Below are 21,335 nucleotides of genomic sequence, written 5' to 3' on the forward strand. Positions count from 1 at the left end.
ACTAGTAATAAATAATTCATTAATGCTTTTGTAGAAATATCTGATATATGCCCCAAAAAGTAATCATAAAAACATCCTCTAAAGGAATATTAGATACATGTGATAATATATGTTGGAGATTCAAATTTAATCTTGCTTTGTCATGTTCTGTCTTTTCCATGAAAATCCAATTTCCTCTGTTGAGAAAAAGTCTTATCACTTCCAACTACCCTTAAATCATTCAATTCATCTTTATAATTGTTAGTAGAATTAATCTTATGCATATCTAATCAAAATCTGACCTTATTACCCCCTGAAACAACAAAATGCATTTATACTAAGGACACCCCTGAAAAAAAAAAAAGAACTACTCATAGCTTCTTTTGATGGATACTTGTGTAAAAAATAACTATAGAAATGGAAATTTTTAGATTCTCCCAATTCCAATGATATATTATATTCCATATCTCTGATAAAAATGATGCCTCTAAGATTAATTTGAAAATCCAAGCCTTGGGCAATGAACTAAAAATTAAATTTGAAAAATGTAAATGACTATATAGTATAAAATATATAATAACACTGTGTCATTTTAAATTTTTCATTTCCAACTTCAGATGTACATTCAAATTGTTTTAATATCTCAAAAATATTTATTTTTATTCCTTTTCCTATCTCCCTAATCTATAGGCACCATGCATCAAATTGTGATATGTCATCTTGACCTGGGCGGGCCTACCTTTTCTTGGCATAAGATCAAAACCTTGGAACTATGGCCTCTTGACCAGACGGGCCTAATGAATCCTACATTGCATCATATCTAGTGTAGAAGCACATAAAGTACAAGAACATGAGAAATCTAAGATTCCTTATTTGAGATATTTAAATCCATTTGAGTCATTTATGTTGTATTTAACTCAAGATGTAAAGGCTATGAAGTCATTTTTTCATAAATTGTTAAAGTTGTCAATTTGCCCTAGTTGTCCTAGTAAGGTCATGAATTGGTCAAGAGGTCAAAATATGTTTGTAAACCTAAGGAAGGGTAAAAATATTGTTAATAGTGATTAATATTCCATCATGACATTTTTTTAAGGTTGGAACAAAGTTGTGAGGTCAAAATTTTAAAAATTTAAAAGTTGCTTAAATGTTGCAACTTTAAAACTTTGCAAAAAGTGCAAAAGGGGTTAAAGAGTGTAATAACTTGGTTCAAAAGTTGGTTGGGAAGTTCTCAACTATCAAAAGTACTATAAAATATTTTTAATGGTCATTAAAAATCAATTTAATGAGAATAAAGAGAATAAATAATCATTTTGAAGAATTTTGGTGTCTTCAACTATTGCTATTTTGATTGGTTTTTTAAGATTTGTGCTGGTTCCAGGCCTTGTACAGCCACTTATGGCTTGGAAACCCTATATAATCTGTATATTTGGATATTGGTATGAGTTATATTTATTTTCTCTTTGGTTTGGAGTAATTTCATTTAGTTTTGAGGAAGTTATGATCATTTGGTGAAAGTTACTATTTTCAAATTTGAGAATTCTTGAAAATAGTCATGTTGCAGCATTTGGTATGAACAAATATGGATGTATCAGGAAGTCTAAATGTATTCATTGGAAAGATATTTCAATTAGATTCCATTTCCTTATTTTTTGAGGCATTTTTATGAAGATTTGTGAAAGTTATGAATATTTGAGTGAAATTTGGTTTTTAAATGTCTTCAATGGTGTTCTCGGCAAAGATTTGTGCTTGTACAATGATTTATGTATTAGATAAACTAATGGCTTAAATATTTGGAAAATAGAATAAAAAGTGGATAATTTTGAATTGGTTAGGGGTTATTTAAATTCATTTGGGGCAAGTTATTTGATGCCCTAGGAAGGGTTACCAGTTTTATTTCTAGTTTATGATAGAGAAAATGGGTCTAATTACAGAGACTATAACTTGCAATGGATTTATTGTTTTTAGATTACCTTTGGATATGTTTAATTATTCCTAAGTTTGAATAATTCCTCCAAAGTTTTTGGAAATAAAAATTGAAGATTGAAATTTATGAACAATGGAATCAAATATAGAAATTAGGACTTGTGAATGGAGAAAGGTTGATAATTTTGTGTTGGAAAATTCATTGTTTTACCTTGTAAGATGCCTCTAATTATGGAGTTTATTTAATGGATTTTGATGGGATCAGAATGTATCCCACTAACTGGTTGATTTTTAAGATGCTCTACATCAATATCCCCCTTTTCTCCTTCTCATGACCTTACGATTGAGCATAACATTCAAACCTAAAAATTTCCATCTTATTATCTCATGAAAAGCATGAGATCATAACACTCCTTTTTTGGCTTTATGATTTTTTGACTAGCATGTGGCTATATCTCTTTCTTTCTCCTCCTTGTGAACTTACAATGAGCCTCTAGAAACTGCCATGTGGCACTTCTTCATTCTATAATTGACTAGTCAAAATCCTGTTTGAGTTTGCATTTCAACTGGCTATGGTTAGGCCCCTCCACATATGCCTCCATGTCTTTTAAAAGATTTCATGTGTAAAATAAACTTATAATTTGTGTGATATTGTATTTAAAAACCATTGGTAATTCAAACACAAGGAATGTGTGATTTTTCTAACATGTAATGTTTATTCAGAAATGGCTCCTTTGGCTGGTGCATGTTTTGTAGATATGATGGCACCATTTCCTTTATGTGGAGCTCTTTTCCTACCTTCTACATGGAGGTTTCCTCCTCGATTCCAAGGCATGGGTCATCTCAAGACCCTTATCACCTCCCTCTCTACCAATGTTTCTTTTTTGGCTTGTAGGTTTTATTTGCCTCTTCAATGTGAATGCTCTCTCCAAATATAGGGCATTCTACCTTTACCATAGACTCTAGGAATCCTTCAACATGGGGTGTTATTTTTTCATTTCCTTTTTTGTGTGGGGCTTGTAGATGTCATTGACTTCCATCATGTAGTTGACTACCCTACCTCACCTTGGGTTGCTGTTCCTTTTTAATGCCATGGGTGTAAGGCTCAATCTCCTATCATGCTTGGAATATGAAGAAAAACATTAAATCCTCCTACTCTATTTTTTCCTTCTAGCAAGGATGATTGGTGCTTTGTAGAAGGTCTATAGGTAGATCTACCTTCTCCATTCAAAATTCTTTATTTGTTCAAATGATGTGCACCTTAAGTTCTCTCTTTACATTAAGAAGAGAATAATTTATCTTGGCAAAAAGGGACTATGGAACCCATGTTCTTAACTAGCTTTGAAATGGAAATTGATCTCCATTCATCAAGTTCCCCCACAGTGGCTAGAAAAGGTGTGATTTGATGGATGAGAAAGAACTAATAAATCTAAAGAACCCACCCCATATAACCACCCATCTACCAATTACCTATACCTTAGGCCTTCCATTTACTTATCAATTTACACAACAACCTATCAAAATCCTCTATTCTATTTTGATTTCAAATAGTCTTTTACTAAAATGTTCACATCCTTGAGTTGGCATTTTCCATAAATATTCCCCATCTCTGCTTATGCTAAATAAGATGGTTCTCTACTCTTTATCTACCTTCTTGCATATGAATCTCGAGTTCATCCTTACTTATTAATTCCCTCTTAGGCCCTAGATGGTTAGTAACATGGATGGTGTGCATTTAATATGCATTCATCCTTGAAAAAACTTTATTGGATGCTTGCACTTTGAGTATGGCTTAGAATTAGCAAGAATTCTAGATGCCAATATGATTCTACTCACAAAATTATTTTACCAATTTTTTTTTTTTAACTCTGCATTGTTCATCAAGATCCACTTGCATTGGCTATTGAAGAATCTTTACTCTTGATGGAGGTCTGCTTTGATACCACTTGATGCGGATAAAACCCAAGCACAGAATTGACACAAGCAAGGAATGGAAAATTTTATTAACTGTGTAAATATGCTAAGACATTCAGTACAGAGAAAATAGACTTCAAAACATGCCCTAAGGGCTTACAATAGCATAAATCTAGAGATAATTTCTTCTCATAGTACCTTCTCTCAAACTCCACTCCGAACTGCCCTTTATAATGCTAGAAATGTTCTTAAATAGACCTCAAAGGGTTAAGGATTAGGAATACATTCTATAATGTGCTAGTTGGCATCCACCGACCAAATAGAAGGCTCTAAAAGTGGCATTAGAAGTCGGTACAAAATTAGAAGAATCTAGAAACGACAACCAAACTTTCGGGAGGCATAACTTTTGAACCGTAGCTCCGATTGACAATTTTTTTACATTTTCAAAAAGCTCTCAAAGCACTCTATAGCCCTATGGACCAGCTTCACTCATCCCCCATTTTGTCCCTTTTCAAGGTCATTTAATACCCCTAACCTAACTTTGAAGCATTCTTAGGAGGTCTCTAGAAATCAAAAAACTGTAGTAACTTTCAAATCGTGGGGCCTTTTAACCTAATTCTTTTTTTGGAATGCTCTAAATTACAATTACATTCATCCAACCAATTTAAACACTCTAATTCACCAAAATTAGGGCTCAATTACATACTCATATTTTTCTAACATTTACACGTATCCCAAGGTGATTAAAAACTCTAATCCATAACACTAATAGTGGAACTGTGAGAGTTGGAACCTTTATTTGACCCAAATGGGTATCCAGAAATGAAAACACATGAAACAGAAACTAAGTCTAAGTACATTTTTTTGGGTGACATAGGATTTCCCTTATACCTTTGGATGCTCCTGCATCAGATCTTGAAAACTTATCTTTGTTGTAATGTTTCATCATAGTTAAATGTATAAGTACATAGATGAAGTTATAAAAGAAATTGAAGGATTTTTTTAATGACTGAATGATATATCTTTTTCATTTGATGAGTCATAGCCTCTATTACCAACAACTTAACTTGTAGCCTTTCAATATACACCATAATTTTGCAAGGTGCAAACTAAGGAATTGTAATGATTATAACCATTGTAACTCCCTTTAACCTCTCTAGTTCCAAAGTAAAAAATAAATCTATCAAATTAAGTCGGGCCCTAAGATGGGTCCAACTAAAAAAAATTCAAACTAAAACACCTGATTCCTTGAAACCACTTATGAACTTCTTGAACTAACTAGATTCAATCTAGAGCAAAAAAGATTACTAGTTGATCATTTAAAACTCATTTTACCCCTTATCTGCAACTGAGATTTTATGATAGGAAGGCCTATAGGTCGGCTTAAAAAACTAATCAAAACACCTATCTAAGCCTTGGAAGATAGAAAACTAATTATTTTTACTACATCCTTGTACCCTATTAGATGCCATCTTATGTGACTTTGGGGTCAAAAGATATTGACCATCAAAGTTGCCTACTTGAAACTACTTGCAAACCAACATGTTAGAAAATTGGACAAATGTATAATTGGGAACTTGAAAATTAGGGCATTAGTTCATTTTCATGAGGGGAATATAATTTTATGATTTGGGCTCATGAAAAATAACATGACAAGTTTGGAAAGCTTTCGAAGTGAGGTACTTAGAATTGTAGGACTGGAAACATCAAAAGGATAATGATTTGTACAAATGGAATGGACCTAGAAAAGTGTGGAGACAGATTCATCAAGACATGAAAACTAGCACACTTGAAGTATTTTCAAATTAAAAAATAGTAGTACATACCAATTGATCCAAAAAATCATGGATTCCTAGTTATGGCATCCCAAATAGGGGTACTAATCAATCCACATTTCTTGACACCAGTAAGAAGTTCTAAATTACATCCAAAATTGCATTGAAAAATTGATCAAATGGATTTTTCATAGGATCAAATCTAGAACATAGAAAGTGTATAACCTCTAGAATGTAATAAAAAAGGAAATTTCTGATTTCACTCAACAAGGTCAAAGTTACAATTGGTCAAACAAGGCCTCCTAGAATTCAAGGCAATTTGCATCAACATGATAGAGATAAGTAACCAACTTTGGAAATTCAAAACCTAGTCAGAACATATCAAAATGACATGAAAATTGAAAAATAGGCTCTTTATATTCATACCAAATACTCCCAAAGTGGTGAGTTGTGAAACATAACCAGGTATGATATATTCAAATGCAAACGAGGCTTCATGTTGTTGTTGAACACTTAGGCAAAAATGTAGCTATGAACATTTCTCAAAATAGAACTTCATGAAATGACTCAGAATGACACTCTATCATTATAGGATGAATGGATATACTGAATTCAAGGTTTTAGAAACATAAAACACCTCTCAGGCCTCAAAGGTAAGGTCAGGTACACAAGAAATAAAATACATTTACATGGCTCAAAATGGACTCAAAAGTTTGGAATGGTACACAAACTGATAATGCAATTTTGAGTTCCATTAGGTTACACTATATGTTTTATCAACATTATTTCTCTTCTAGTCTATTTAGACATCTTTTGTAGCATTAATGCAAACACACTAAGATAAATTTTCACTCTACTGCATTTTAGGATCTTGGACATCTTTGTGTTTTGTTGTACTCACACTACATTATAAAGTGCCTTGTGGGGTTTCATGTTGACCATATTTTCCATATTCCCTTTTCAAGTGAGTGTTCCTTCCATGAAATTATCCTCATGATGTATTGATGGCACATTCCATTCTAGGTGTTTTTAATTCTTTTGCACTCTCAATGTTCCTGGTTCTTCTTTCTACAAGAGATGTTGCATTCAATTTTAGTGTTCATGTATTACTTCTTAGCATTATAGGGGGTTATGTTGGTTTGATTAAGTGAGCTATATATTTAATATTTAATCCAATTACTAGGTGATTCTAATGGCTAGATACCTATGTGTTTTGATGACATGGATCATTTACCATATAGACATTCTTTCATTGCTATTTTTGGAGGCCATGAAGATACCTTCCATCTTTCATTGATAATCTCTTCTAACTTATTCTTCTCTACCTATTTATGTTCTATATATTGAAGGTTCTTCAAATTAGTAGTTTTTCAGTGTTTGTAGCTTCATGCTTTAGAGGTGTTCTTCATGATCATCTTTTTTTCCTATCTTCTGGGAAATTCCCTAGTTTGGAGCCCTCTTCAGTCTATAATGCCCCACCAAGGGATCCAAAAGAATTAACCTAAAGTTTTACTAATTTTTCCAAAAAAAAATTTAAAAAGAAAGATAAAACATGCACATCAACACATAGTAGTGGAAGAAATAAACTACAATCAACTAAAAACATAAATAATAGGTTACACTCCTTAAGGATCGCATGACGTTGAATCACATTTAAATTTAATTAAGCTAACAAACACCACATCCATATGAAAGAATAATAAAAAATCCAATGTTCATTGAAATAATATACATTTGTTATGAATGCCTCTCAGAAAATGAAATTTGGAATGCTCAATCATCCACTATACATGTCACAGGGTATGAAAGACTAAACGAATATACATATGTAAAAATACAAATACATCATCCTCATCAGATCCATGACACAAGTACAATAAAATAAATGAAACCATCCACCATACATGATACATCCATTCATCATAAAAGATATAACATCCATTGTGAAATATAACCATCCATCATAATGATACATATAAAGAATGAAAGTAAATGTAGACAAGGAAGCTCCAACCACGATGACTATAGATGGATCTCAATGGTAAGAGTGAAAAGGAACTTTCACCTGACTACATGGAATCTAAATGGCCCACTCCCACCACACTAAGGAGATAGTCTCAAGTCCCAAATAGGATATCAAACCACATATCACAAGACACTCTCTAAGTCCAGAAGATCTTAAAAGAAATCTAACTCAAAGGTTCTAAGATAGATCGACATCTAATTTCCAGAGGCACACAAAGATACCTATGAAACCTACTATGTAAGTGGGAAAGTGTCATCACACAAATCACATTGGAGTTACCCAGGTAGTTTCTTAGGACCCTAGGGTCCCTAGTGATCTCTATGCAGCCACTAGTATCCTCTCATACTGACAAGGCATACTATGGAATGTAAGGTCATAACCAAGCATTCTCTCTACTCCCATCCTAGTCTGTACTAGAACTTGAGGCATGGGCGAGAACACATAAAGACTCTTATTTAGTTCATTTTAATCCCCATTAGCGTAATGTTTTCACTTATTAAACAACTTACAATGAGTTACCTTGGCAACAACTTAGGGCCTTGGCCCCCATTGCAAGCCACTTCTTGACACTACAAGTAGATAACCTACCCTAGGCTCATAAAAGCAAAATTCAAAGAATCATAATATATCACCTCAGTCCTATATAAGTGACTAGAAAGCATCAAAGGATCATCCACAATAATCACATTAGTTATCTATGAGCAACTAGAAAGTATCCCAATAATACTGATCAATGACTCACAATGGTTAAGTCAAACATGTTAAAACATGGCATCATCAAGAACATAGCAAACACTTCAGTCCTCTCAAAGCATAAATCTTGCTATCCCACAAAGACACTGAAAATAGTAATCAACTCTATAAACACACTCAACATAGAGCATACCATCGCATACCATGGTTAGGTAAAAGTAATCAAGATCAAGTCAACATGATACCATACTCACAAAACCCCCAAGCCTCTAGTAAACATCTTATAATTGGTCAACAATCTAATCAACCCCAAACCACAAACATAAACATCATACAGAAAATAAGATGTAAATTTCATGTTTTGGTTTTTTTTAAATCACATGGTTGGGTTAAATTCAAGGTTTCCATTTTGGTTCTAGAGCATGTTTCAAGTTAAAAAGATTCCCCATTTACCCTACAGTTAACCCATGAATTTGTTAAAAACAATTAAAGATTTACCCCAATGATATTTAAATCAATCTCCTAAAATATTCCAAGGGTGAGTTATGTATTAGTATAAATTACTAAAAAAACTTCTCATTAATGTCAGATAAAATAATTTGTGATTTTAATAAAGTCAAAATTTAAATAATTCCACTTCCTCATCATTCAATTTTTATTTTTATTTATTATTATTATTATTAATTAATTAAATCATATTAAATTAACTAAATTATATTATATTAAATAAATTTAATAATTAACATATATATTTTTTAAAATATTTAATTAATTATATAAAAATAATAATAAACATTTAATAAACTTTATTTACTATACAATATTTAAAATTCATATTAAATAATAATATTATATAAAACTTTTAATCAAAAGTAAAAATTAATTTAAAATAACTTACACCCCATGTGTTAATTAATATTGGCATTTTGATTAATATTGGCGTTGTTTTAGATTACGATAAAAATAAGTTTTGAAGGGGCCTTGAAACCCTAATACAACAACAAAAAGGATAGAGCAATAAAGTCCACCAGGTTTTACAAGGACCTAAAACCTACTAGAGAAACATAAATCAAAATCAAGTTTTACAGGGACCTAAAACCACTAAATAAGTCCAAGAACCCAGGTTTTACAAGGACCTAGAACCTAGTAAGAGATAAAAACTAGAAAATGGTACCAATAACAAAAACTAGTTTCCACAACTAGAAATTGAGACCTAAACTGAGACAAAACCAGAAAATAGAGCCTGTTAAAGACTGCTATTGTAGCTCTTTAATCATTTTGGTGACCTCCTTTCCAATCTCTATAGTGTCCTATATGGAATGAGGAGTAGAAGCAATAGTAGTCTCCATAGCCCTCTTCCTGGTACTCTACCTAGTCCTCTTGCTTGGTCCTCTCGGAGATATAATTTCCTCATTTGCCTACTTGCCAAGACTAGTAGCCACTACACATATACTTGAAGTCACTTGTTCCATTTTAGTCCCACTTTCCTTAATGAGCATCTGTAAGTTTTGTTCATACTCTTTACTTTGTTTGGGGTATCACCCACTTGCACCTCCATTTGGCTAATAGTGACACAATCAGCTTCTTGGTTATGTTGCATAATATCCATTTTCTTTTTAAGCCCTATAATTTCATTGTATATGCATGAATCAACCTAAATCATGGAATCATATTTGAGCTTGGCTTAATGCAAAAAGGATAGCTTAGTCTCTCTCTATGATGAATCACTAATATCTTGTTCTGCAAACTCATGAGGAGGTGAAATCACGTTGTCTGTCTAATCCTCAACCCAAGTGGTGGCCAAGTCCTAATTCTTGTCCTATTCCCCAATCTCTTTGGCTAGTGAAGGGGTCTTTACAATCTTTTACTTTGCAATAGGGTCTTCAATAGCCTTTTCCATCTCTTCTTTATCAACACCAAATTCCATCTTATTACCCTCATCACCAATTTTTCCTTGATCAGAATTATCTTCACTATTTTCTTTTATGTCCTCTATCCCACTTTTTCCTTTGCTTTCAGGATAACCATCTAAATTGGAACAAAAATCCCCAACATTTGTACCTTCCTCTTCCTCAATGGTTTCATTCTCTTTACTATCAGTATTTATAGACTCAGAGTCCTCTTCCATCGTTTATTTTTGAGAATGTAAAGTATTGTGTCTTATCCTCCTCTATTTGTCTTTAAACTTCTCATCCTTTTTGCTTTTTTTAGAATGGGAGCTAGAGACAAAACCCTTTTGTTTGTCCAAAGAAGGAGAAGAAACAATGGACTTTTTTTTACAATAACCCTCAATGAGGAGTGTTGGTATGATTTTTTACATATTAATTTTTCTTAGAATCATGGTGAAAAAATCAGATGTGAGTTCTTTTGTTAGGTCCTAGGGTTTTAGGTTTTGGTCTCATATTTTTGATATCTTTTAAAATCTATGTAAAACCCTAGGTCTTGCCTTTTAAATTTTTATCCTGGCAAGAAAGTTTTAAAAAAAAAAGGTGAAGTGAATATTCTTCCCACCTTCTTGGAGGTCATTATTGAATCCTTTTGAAAAAAAATTATCCTTCCATTGGATCTTATTTGAATCTATGATTGTGGCATACTCACTATGGCAAGATGCTCAAAGATTATGCATAGCAAGGTAGCGACCATCGAAGAACTAATGTGTGATACTGAAAAGTAAAGTCTGGCACTGAGAAATGTCTTAACATGAAGACATTATGACCATGTGCTATGACCCAGGCTTGTAAGTTTTAAGAAGAAATGAACGTGAAAAAACTTGCAAATGGTGTCACTAGAGTTCAAGTTTATCCAAAAAATCACTAAGTCGCTATCAAAAAATCCATGCGACTTGCTGATGGCGACATAGCGAGTGCTCAAATTTTGTAAAAGGCAGTGTTCTTTTAAAGGTTGATGTGACCTTGGAAATTCCCATGTAGACTTATAAATATGCACGACTACCTTTTTTGACACCAATAGTAATTGGTGAAGTTTCAATCAATGTATTTTTATTTTCCATCACCAAAATTGTGAATCCATCAGAGGTCACTATATCACTAGCTATGAAAACACCAATTTTTTGGCAGTCATATAGATAAGGCCTAGTCACTGCAAAATACAATGTTCTTTTAAAATAAGAAATGATTTTGAGGATCCTAAGGAAAATATTGTGCAAGATTTGCTTTTATTTCTATGCAAGTTGTGTCACTTGTAGTTTTATTTCCCAGTGTCAGTTTTGATGGTTACCAAAAAGTCGTTATATCACTAGTTGGATAGTTGGTAATTTTGTCAGTAGTGATGTAGCGAATGATCAAAAGGTTGTGATGTAATAGAAAATCCTCAAAGGTGGGCCCTAAACAAGTGACTTGAAAAAGCTGAGTTGTGTAGATCAAACAACACGGTGGCATCCTACTGAGCATCTATAAGCTAGAAATTCTAAATTCATCAGAACTCACTATATCGCTACTTGAATAGTTAGTAATTTTGCCAGTAGCGATGTAGTGACCCACCTGAAAGTAACAAACATAGCAAGGCCAAGGATATGTGATGTCACTAAAGTTTTCAAAAAACATATATGTGATTACATGTTAAACTAGCTTAGTGCCAGTGGTAACCTAGACCCACTTCCCATGTATAAGACATGCAAAGAATTCTAATCATTGGATCAAACTAGAATCAATAGTCCTCACTATCTCACTATGGAAAGTTTCAAGTTGTTTACTCTATGTGACATAGTGAGTATGGGATGCACCATTCTTTAGGGTACTTTGTGTAGTTTCTCTACCTTTCATTTGGTCTTGGATCAACAATGCTCATTAACTCACTACAAAAAGATGTGTTAAGATTATGTATAGCGAGTTAGCGAATGAGGGACCCACCATTGTTCTCATAAAGGTTGTTTCAAATATCTACCACACAATCAAAGAAAAATAAATGTTTGTTTCATACTCGCTATAGTAAGATGCTTGAAAGCTACACATAGCGAGGTAGCGACTTAATGACACATGTCCCAAGTCATCAATGGGCCAAGGATTAAATGCTAGTATTAAAGGAAAGATATAGATGGAGGTAGTTTATTGGTTTGACTACTAGCATGCTAAGAAGAAAAGTGAGTCAACCTAGTTCTCATTCCTGGATCATAGGATTTTTCAAGGATCGACAGTGCAAATTTAAAAGGAAGTGTGGTGCCACTCTATTTTTCTATTCTGTGCAGTTATGATGAATGAAAGCTCCGTGTGTGGGAGAAAAATAGTATAATATAGGAGATTTTCATTAGTTCCAGTCCCATGCAAACAAAGATTTCACATTTTTTAGCACAAGAGCCTATTGATCATATTGTGTTTAGCCTGGTATGAACATGAACTAATTCCTCATATGTTTGAGAGCAACTATAGAGGTTCAAAGAAGAATAAGTTTGTCAAATCAAGTAAGTACTCATATTTCAACCTCTATAGCATTCCAATTCCTATTATTACAATCAAGATGCCTCCTAAGAAAGAATTTTCTGGGAAAGTTAATTACATGGATAGGAATGTTCATGACCCAGAATCCACCACTGAACCTACACAAGTTAAAAAATTGATTTCCTTAAACCCTAGGCTTAAGATTGTCGATGGCTTATATGACAAAGGGAACTGGGTTAGGAATGCAACAACTACACAAACTAGTCTTGTCTTGTTTAAAAAGTGGTTTTCAGAAAGGAATTTGTTTGCCCCACATGCTAACGTCTAGAATTTTGATTTGGGAAAGCTAGTAGTTCCAAGTGTTTTCATGGATTATGATTTTATTTAAGCCATTGCCAAGAATTATGACCAAGTTATTAGGTTGGTGAGAAGAAATGATGGTGTGCCTCTGATCTCAATTATTTTTGAAGAAATTAGAGAGGTTTTTCACCTAGAACCATTTTTCAGATTACCATGTGTCAATCAATTTGCCAAAATTAGAAAATGAATACAAAGCAAAGAAGGATGTGATTAGGGGAGGTGCACTAAGGGAACACATTGGTACAATAGGAACTCTACCAGTAATTACTACAGCCTGTAGAGAACCTTTTAAGAAGAGTCTTTTCACTTCCTAGGCTGTAGAGATGTACAGGACCCTGTGTCATGTTTTTGGTGAAGATGAGCAAGATTTCATGCACATTGGCCTTATGTATATGATGGTTCAGATTGCTTCTTTCGGTGTAGATGTTATCTTTGATTTTGCTTGCTTTTTGGCTAAAGAAATTCATACCAATTTAGTAGGAATTGCAAAGGGAAAAGTGGACAAAACTTTTGGCCACTATTCTCTATTAATGTATATGTTCTTGTTCAAGGGGGTGACATATTTTGGTAATGAGATGGAATTGAATAGAGAGGAGAATGGGGAAGCACTACCAGTCTAGTTGTGGAGTGCAGTTATGACTTGGGATGCAAATAATGTCAATTTTGTTAGATTTGATAGATATTTTGCTTCTAAATTGAGATGCCTCATATTGAGTGACAATCCTAGAATCCCTAAGGTACTAATGAGTCTCATCAAGCCTATAGATAACCCCCATAATTTTAAAGTTTCACATAATTAGGGAGATATCATCCCTTATTCTATTTCTACTATTTTCAAAATTTATGGTTTTAAGGGGAGTCCTCATGTTTTGCCTTACCAACCACCTTTCAAGGTAGGAATGGCTAAAGTTTTGTGGCAATTAGGAAGAGTAGAAAAAATGTTTCTGTTGAAATAGAAACTAGGGTCAATTTTCCCTACCTGCATAGTGGCCCATTAGTTTGTGATTACAAAATGGGGTTGGATCTTTTTGCACAAAATTTTGGATCAGTATATTATGGCTGTCTCCCATCCCCATTTTTGTGATTCTAAGGGATTTTCTAATCAGACCTTGAGGCATAGAATTAAGCTGGGACAAGTCAACCATGATTCATATTATCCAAAGGACATTATAAGGAATAAATTCTCATTGTAGGAACAGGAAACTAAAAAAGAAAAATGGAAAGTTTACTCTGGGGTCCTAGAACTCATTCATTATTTTGATCAGAAATATAGTCCTTTAGATAATGCTAATACAGAGGTTGACAGAATAAAAAAGCTCATGGATAACTTCCCTCAAATAATGGAAGCTATGAATGAGAAGAAATAATTTTTTATTGATTATTATCTTGATAAGCCCAGAGAAGTCATGAGGAGGTTGGTTTTCACTCCTAATATAGGAGATGGTCAAATAATTTTACAAAAGAAGCCTGGTTATACTATAATTCAAAATAAAAAGGGCTCATATAGATAAAGGCAAGAAAATAATGGGATCCACTAGTAAAGCCCTAGAGGAGAGACTTGATGAACCTAGTCCCAAGAGGCAAAAGGTAATGAAAGAAGAGAGACCTCAAGTTGAGGAATATTCACCAACTCAATCCCCTTTCAGGATTGGAGAAGAAAAGCTCACAGGGAGGTATTTTAATTACTCAAACAAAATTAGATGAGGGCAACCCTCCAAAACCTCCCCTCCCAAGTTTGGATCTAACAATAGTAGATTATAGAGGTAGGGAATTAGACCCTATGTTAGAATAGGCAAGTTATCAATTTTTGGCTGATGACAATTTTGTGAAATCTAGGGCTTTTCAATAGTTTGCATGGAGGGAAAAGATGAATATTTTTAAGGAAAAATGTAAAAGGTTGAAAATAGAGCATCTAGAAATGGATGAAGTATCCATCTAGAACCAAAAAAAAGAAGAAATGATAAAAGAAATTTAGAATATAAGTCCTAAGGATGGAAGGAAAATGGTGAAGGCATCTAACATTTTATTGTTGCCAAATTGGGATATTTCTAATGCCTTAGTTTTTAGTTCTGTCTCAAATAAGTTGACTTTACAAGATCAAAACAAAGGGGACTTTCAAGGTACTATATTCATTGAAGATCAAGCTGCATTGGTAATTTGGTCATTGAGGAGAGGATCTAGAGCCACATCACCACAACTAGATGAGTCTGGATTGATGGGAAGCATAATTGTGAGAAGATTTATTTATACCTCACTTGTGCAGGAAACACATTGGAATGCTTATTCTTCCATGTTTCTTTTGGCCACTACTAAGAAGGAGGAACATGCTATGTTTGAGTTATAGAATAAATATGAAACAATTCTTGAGGCCTATAATAAGGAGGTACAAATGAGAATTGAGCTTGAAGACAAGCTAATGAGGAAGTCCACTAAGCCAAGAATAACATACCCCCATCCTCTAGTGGAACCTTTTAAATCCACCCCCCTTATAGAAATACTAGACACACCTCAAAGGCTAGAATATTACACAACTGAGGATTTTGAAGAAGAGAAAAGAAAGCTATGGGCCTTACATGTAGAGTTAAATATTCAATATGACAATAAGCTTAGAAAGGCTCTAATGTATTTAGTAAATAAAATTGAATGGCCCTTGTTCTATAATTAGTTGGCAAGAGTAATAAGTATATGGGAGGAACTGAAAACCCATGATGAAACCCTCAAGCCTATTGTTAATAAGTAGGGAAAAAGGGAGAAATAAATTACACTTTTATGTTATTTAGTTATAAGGTCTTCCCATGACCATATTGAAAAATGTATGATGTTGCTAATGACCTATCAGATTTTGCTAACAGGAGAATTGCTCTGCAACTAAAAATTGTTTCTTATTTGAGAAAGTACAAGAATCAAAAGTTTGATTTGTTTCCTTGTGCCTTATACAAGAAAAAGTAAATCGAAAAATAAAGAGGGATGGAGTAAAGAACTAGATGACCTTTTCTCCATAAGGATAAATAAAGTTGTAAACAAAAAGGGGCATGCTTGGTGGGCCATAACGACAGAGGAATTGGTTAGACTCCAATTATTTTTTGATTCTTTGAGAGTGGAGTTTGTTAGTCTTGAAAATGAGGCTAACTATGTATTAAAGAAGCAAGATGATATCTTGCAATTCAGCTGGCTTGATGATGCACAATTTAACACCTGGATAGTAGATATTCCTTCTGATGAGTAGTTAGAAGAAAGTGATACAGATGATGATGAGGAACAAAAAGGTGAGGTGCAGATCATTGACACATTAGCACCAGATCTGAAAAATGAAGAAGTAAAAAAGTAATATTTCCTACTCAAGATGAAAGCACTCAAAATCCATATTACAAAATTGATTTGGAGGCACTAAAGGATAACCCTTCGTTGGCTAGTTTGGTAGCCATGTATTCTAAAGATTCAAAATAGGTGGGGACAAATCAAAAGTTGTTGATTTGCAGCAGTACAAAAAATGGGCCTACCCAAATAATCTTGGTGTGCTTGGCATTCTATTGTGCTCATTTTTGTCTCTCGTATAGTGTTTTGTTTCTTGGACACTTGTCAAATCACAATTGCCCTTTGCTTGTTTCAAATCATGTTATATAAATGAGTTTTCAAGGCATTGTGATGGTCTAAAACTTGTATAATTTTTGCTTTCTTTCAAGAAAAGTAAATTCAATCGGTCTAATAGTATGCAGTTGTTTTGAGTTTGCTTCGAATTGTACTCTTTGATGACACATTGGAATGACAGAAATAGCAATCTATTTTTTGCTTTCAATTGATCTCTATTGGTTATTGTATTAGTCATCTGAAAGGATAATATAAAGGGGTATTTACACTATATTTGTGTCATCAATTTCTATCTCCATTTTATGGGTTTGTCTACTTTGAAGTCATGTTAAATAAGGTTTAATTTGGATGAATGCAATCCAGATAGGTTGTATATTAATTTCACTATTTCTTTTAATTCAAGGAATTATAGAAATGCTTCAATGAATTAGTAGGGTTTATGAGTTTATAAAAGGATATTTCGTAAGAATGGAAATGGGTGATTACAATTGGTTAATTCATTTACAAGTTATTTTAATTAGATTTCCTGCCAATAGTTAATTTTCTGCCCAATGGATAAGGCACTAGTCACATAAGTCATAAGTGAGCAAGGGTAAATTCTGTTGCTACATATCAAATCATTTTTAAAAATCAAAACTATTTCATTCCATTTTGTTTAAAGTTACATATGTTGGCTACCACTTGTTTGCATATAGTTTTCTGAGTCTTAGATAGCCACTAATTCTAGGAATACTTGTAAACCATAGGAGATTTATAACTAGATTTACTTATAGGGGATACATATATATTTGAGAAAAATTTTAGAGAAAATTTATAAAATGTGTATGTTCCTGAGGGTAAAAGATGAGAATCAGAATGAAACTAAGATAATTTCATACTAAATTTTGCATTAGAATCATCCCTAGGTATACCTGCCTTGGTTTAGCAGAGCCTCAAGAGTAGAAAACCATTTTTGGTTTTGTTGAAGTTGGGTTAAAGTGGTTTATTCATATAATTGCTATTAGGAATTGGCTAATCCTTAGATTGTATGAGTAATTTCACTATGATATTGATCATTTTTTTGCTCAGTAGTTTCAAACACCAACAAGGAGAATTAGTCCTTCATGCAATATAGGACAAGATTCCTTTTTTCTATGGGCATGCAAACTTTGAAGCAAAGAGAAGCGCAAATAGAAGGAAAAAGAAAGTCTATCCTTATGCCTGAAATGATTCAGGTAGACAAAATGAAACTTATGAACTCATTTATTTCTATCATCAAGGATGAAATACTCATGGGTATAGGAGAGCACATCCTACCAAATTTCCTTTATCTGCTCCAAGTCATAGAAATATCCATTCTTTTCTAGATTTTTCTCCTTAGCCTTTGTCTTTGGAAATTTTTTTAATGCCGCATTTGAGATGCTTGTTTGCTTAGTGAATTTGATACCTTCCATGGGTAAACCCATGATTTTAGCTATGAAATCCTCCATGAATTTCATAGTGACACCATGTAAGGATACCCTATCATTAGTCCAATTTTTGAAAAAGGCCATGGTGACATGCAGTTTAAACCCATGTAGTTGTTTTAAGTAGTTGGTCACCTTTCCTTTTTGTAACATCTTCCAGACATCCTTCCGAGCCTTCTAGACATCACATTTATTGGGTTCTTGTTTCCTTGGTTCACCTCTAATTTGCAGAGTATTACTAAGAGACCCAAAAACTAGAGGAAGCCAAAAGTAAAGAGCAACCAGGTAAAGCTGAAACCAAATTTTCACATCAAATAAAACCCTCTTTGGAAATGATATGTGCAAAGCCCACATTGTAATCAAATAAGTGTACTTCCTTGGGGAAGGAACACTAGCAACTGTAGCCCCACTATCAAAAATCATTAAATTTCTAATCTTGGCATATCTTTCCCACCTTCAAATGAATGGCATCATAATTAATAAGAGCTTTTAGATCAACATGCTTATTAAGTTCACCAACCTACATCATCTTATATCCCATTTGGATTGAATTGTTAGCCACCCAATTTGCAACCCCATTGGCCTCTCAATATGTATGGGAAATAATAACTTTTTCAAATTTATTAATAAGAGATTTGATCTCCATGACCGTTGCCTCAATCGACCATGTAATTAAATTTTTCTTATTAAGAGTATTTATAATATTCAATGAGTCCCCTTCCAACCATAACTTTGGGTACCCCATGTTAGCTGCTAACTTCATGGTATATAGAGTAGCAGTCACTTCAGCAATATGGCTATTTGATTGACCTATAGGAAGAACAATGGCATCTATTACATTTCCTACATGATCTCTCAAAACTACTCCACATCTAGCTCTTCCCAGATTTCCCTTAGCAGCCCCATCAATGTTTCCTTTTATCCATCCATTAGGAGGCATATTCCATCTTATGGTCAATCTTGGGTTATAAAAATTCAAAATAGGACCTTTTGATAGCAAAGGATTATCAATTTAAAAATTTTGATCAGTTTTCCTTTGAGATTTAAAGTTCTCTTTCATAGCTCTAACAATATTTTGTCGCAACACCCATCCTAGCAAATCCTTTTTTCTAAAGATTCTATTATTTCTTTCTTTATAAATATCCCACCAGAGATGAGGAAGAGTTATTTTACAAAGAAATTGAACCTTAGGATCCTTAGAAGGACATTTCCAACTTTTGAAATAAAGTTCAATATTATTTTGATGAACCCAAGTCATACTCTAGTACTTTAGAATCTCATTCCAAACTTGATGACTATAAGAGAAATTTAAGAATAAGTGGTCTCTATCTTCAAATTCATTTTTGCATAAGACACATCTATTAACCACATTAATTCCTCTTTTTTGCAGATTGTCCTAGGTTAGGATTTTGTTTTGGAGCATAATCCAATAGAAGATATTTATTTTTGGTGTGGGGCCCTTAATCCAAGCTTGGGACCAAAAGGGTTGATTGCCCTTCTCCCTTGAAACAAAGAGAGTAGAAAATTTAAATTGGCCACTTGGATCAACATTCCATATCATCTTATCCTCAAAGGTGAGATAAAGAGAGAAGGCATTCAAACTCAACTATATGTTATTGAATCCTTGATCAATATCTATCAATTTCACCTAGGAATTATTATGCCAATACTAATAGACAAAAGTGTCATATCATTGCTTACATATCTCAACTTGATCATTATTTGGAAAATCAAGAATCAGGGCATGATCCAATAACCAGATGTCTTCCCAAAATATCACATTTTGTCCATTTCCAATTTTCCACAAACATCCTTTTCCAAGAGTATTCTTTGTCCCTTGAACAACTCCCCATATTACAAAAGGATTAAGAACATCAAGGGAGGGAAGGAAATCAGCCAAAGAATTCACATTGAAGAGGTACTTATGTTTCCAAATAATACTCCATTATTTATCATCATGATAAGTTCTCCAACCTTGTTTGACCAAAAGGGCTTTATTCATACTTTTATTTTTCGAAATTCCATATCCACCTTCACTAATAGGTTTACAAACTTGGTCCCAGGCAATTAAGGACATTCTCTTTTTTCCCTCAATACTAGACCACAAAAAATTCCTTTGGAATTTTTCAATAGAATCAGCAAATTTCATAGGAATTCTAAAGAGGCTTAAAGCATAAGTAGGTATGCTTTGAAGACAAGATTTGAGGAGAGTTAACTTACCTACCTAGCTTAAGAGATTAACTTTCCAACCCATCAACTTTTTATGGAATTTGTTAATGAGATCTTCCCAAAAGGAATCAGGGATATTCAAGCCTAGAGGTAGACCCAAGTAAGTGGAAGGGAAAGATCCAATAGAACACCCAAGGATATTAGAAATTTTATTTTTTCTTGGAATGGGGGTATTGATTAAAGACACTGCACTTTTATTCCAATTAACCAATTGACATGAGGTAGAAGAATAAAGATTAATAGCTTACTTCAGATTCTTGGCTTTGATGACTTTAGATTTACCCATAAAAATGGTGTCATCAACAAACTAACCATGAGAAAATATGAGAGGATGAGAAGAAGGTTGTAAACCTTTAATAATGGCTTTATGAACCAAGTCCCCTATGTATCTCCCCAGAAAGTTGGCCATTATAACAAAAAGGATTGGGGATAAAGGGTCTCAGACCTCTGAAAGGATTAGAAAAATGAGAAGAACAACCATTGACTAGAACAACTATAGAGGAGGTAGAAATTCTATGCCCACTTTCATAATGAACCCCTAGTTATTAGAACAGGATAAGGATGAGATAATAGAATTAAAAATTTGTCTACCTAGAATGAAGCCATTTTGTTGATCAGAAATAATTGAAGGAACCACCAGAAGTAGTCATGAACTAAGGACTTTGGAAATAATATTATAGAAGGAATTGCAAAGGTTGATCGGTCTAAATTGATTAGGAGAGTTAGCTCCAATTTTCTTTGGAATTAAATAGAGGAAAGTAGAATTAATTTCCTTTAACATTTGTTTAGCTCCCTAAAATTCCTTAACAACATCATAAACATCTTTTCCAACAATTTTCAAAAATTTCTAAAAGAAAAACATTAGAAAGCCATCTAGACCAAGCGCTTTATCTCTTGCAAGGGAACAAATAGCTTTCAAAATTTCTTCGTCCTTAGGAATAGAGCTTAACATTTTATTCTATTCCCTCAAAACTAGAGGAGGGATCACTCTAAGAAAATTAACCTAATT

The sequence above is a fragment of the Cupressus sempervirens genome, chromosome 11, assembly GCF_028749045.1.
Source record: "Cupressus sempervirens isolate cs-2001-9-10 chromosome 11, ASM2874904v1, whole genome shotgun sequence".
NCBI classification, from domain to species: domain Eukaryota; kingdom Viridiplantae; phylum Streptophyta; class Pinopsida; order Cupressales; family Cupressaceae; genus Cupressus; species Cupressus sempervirens.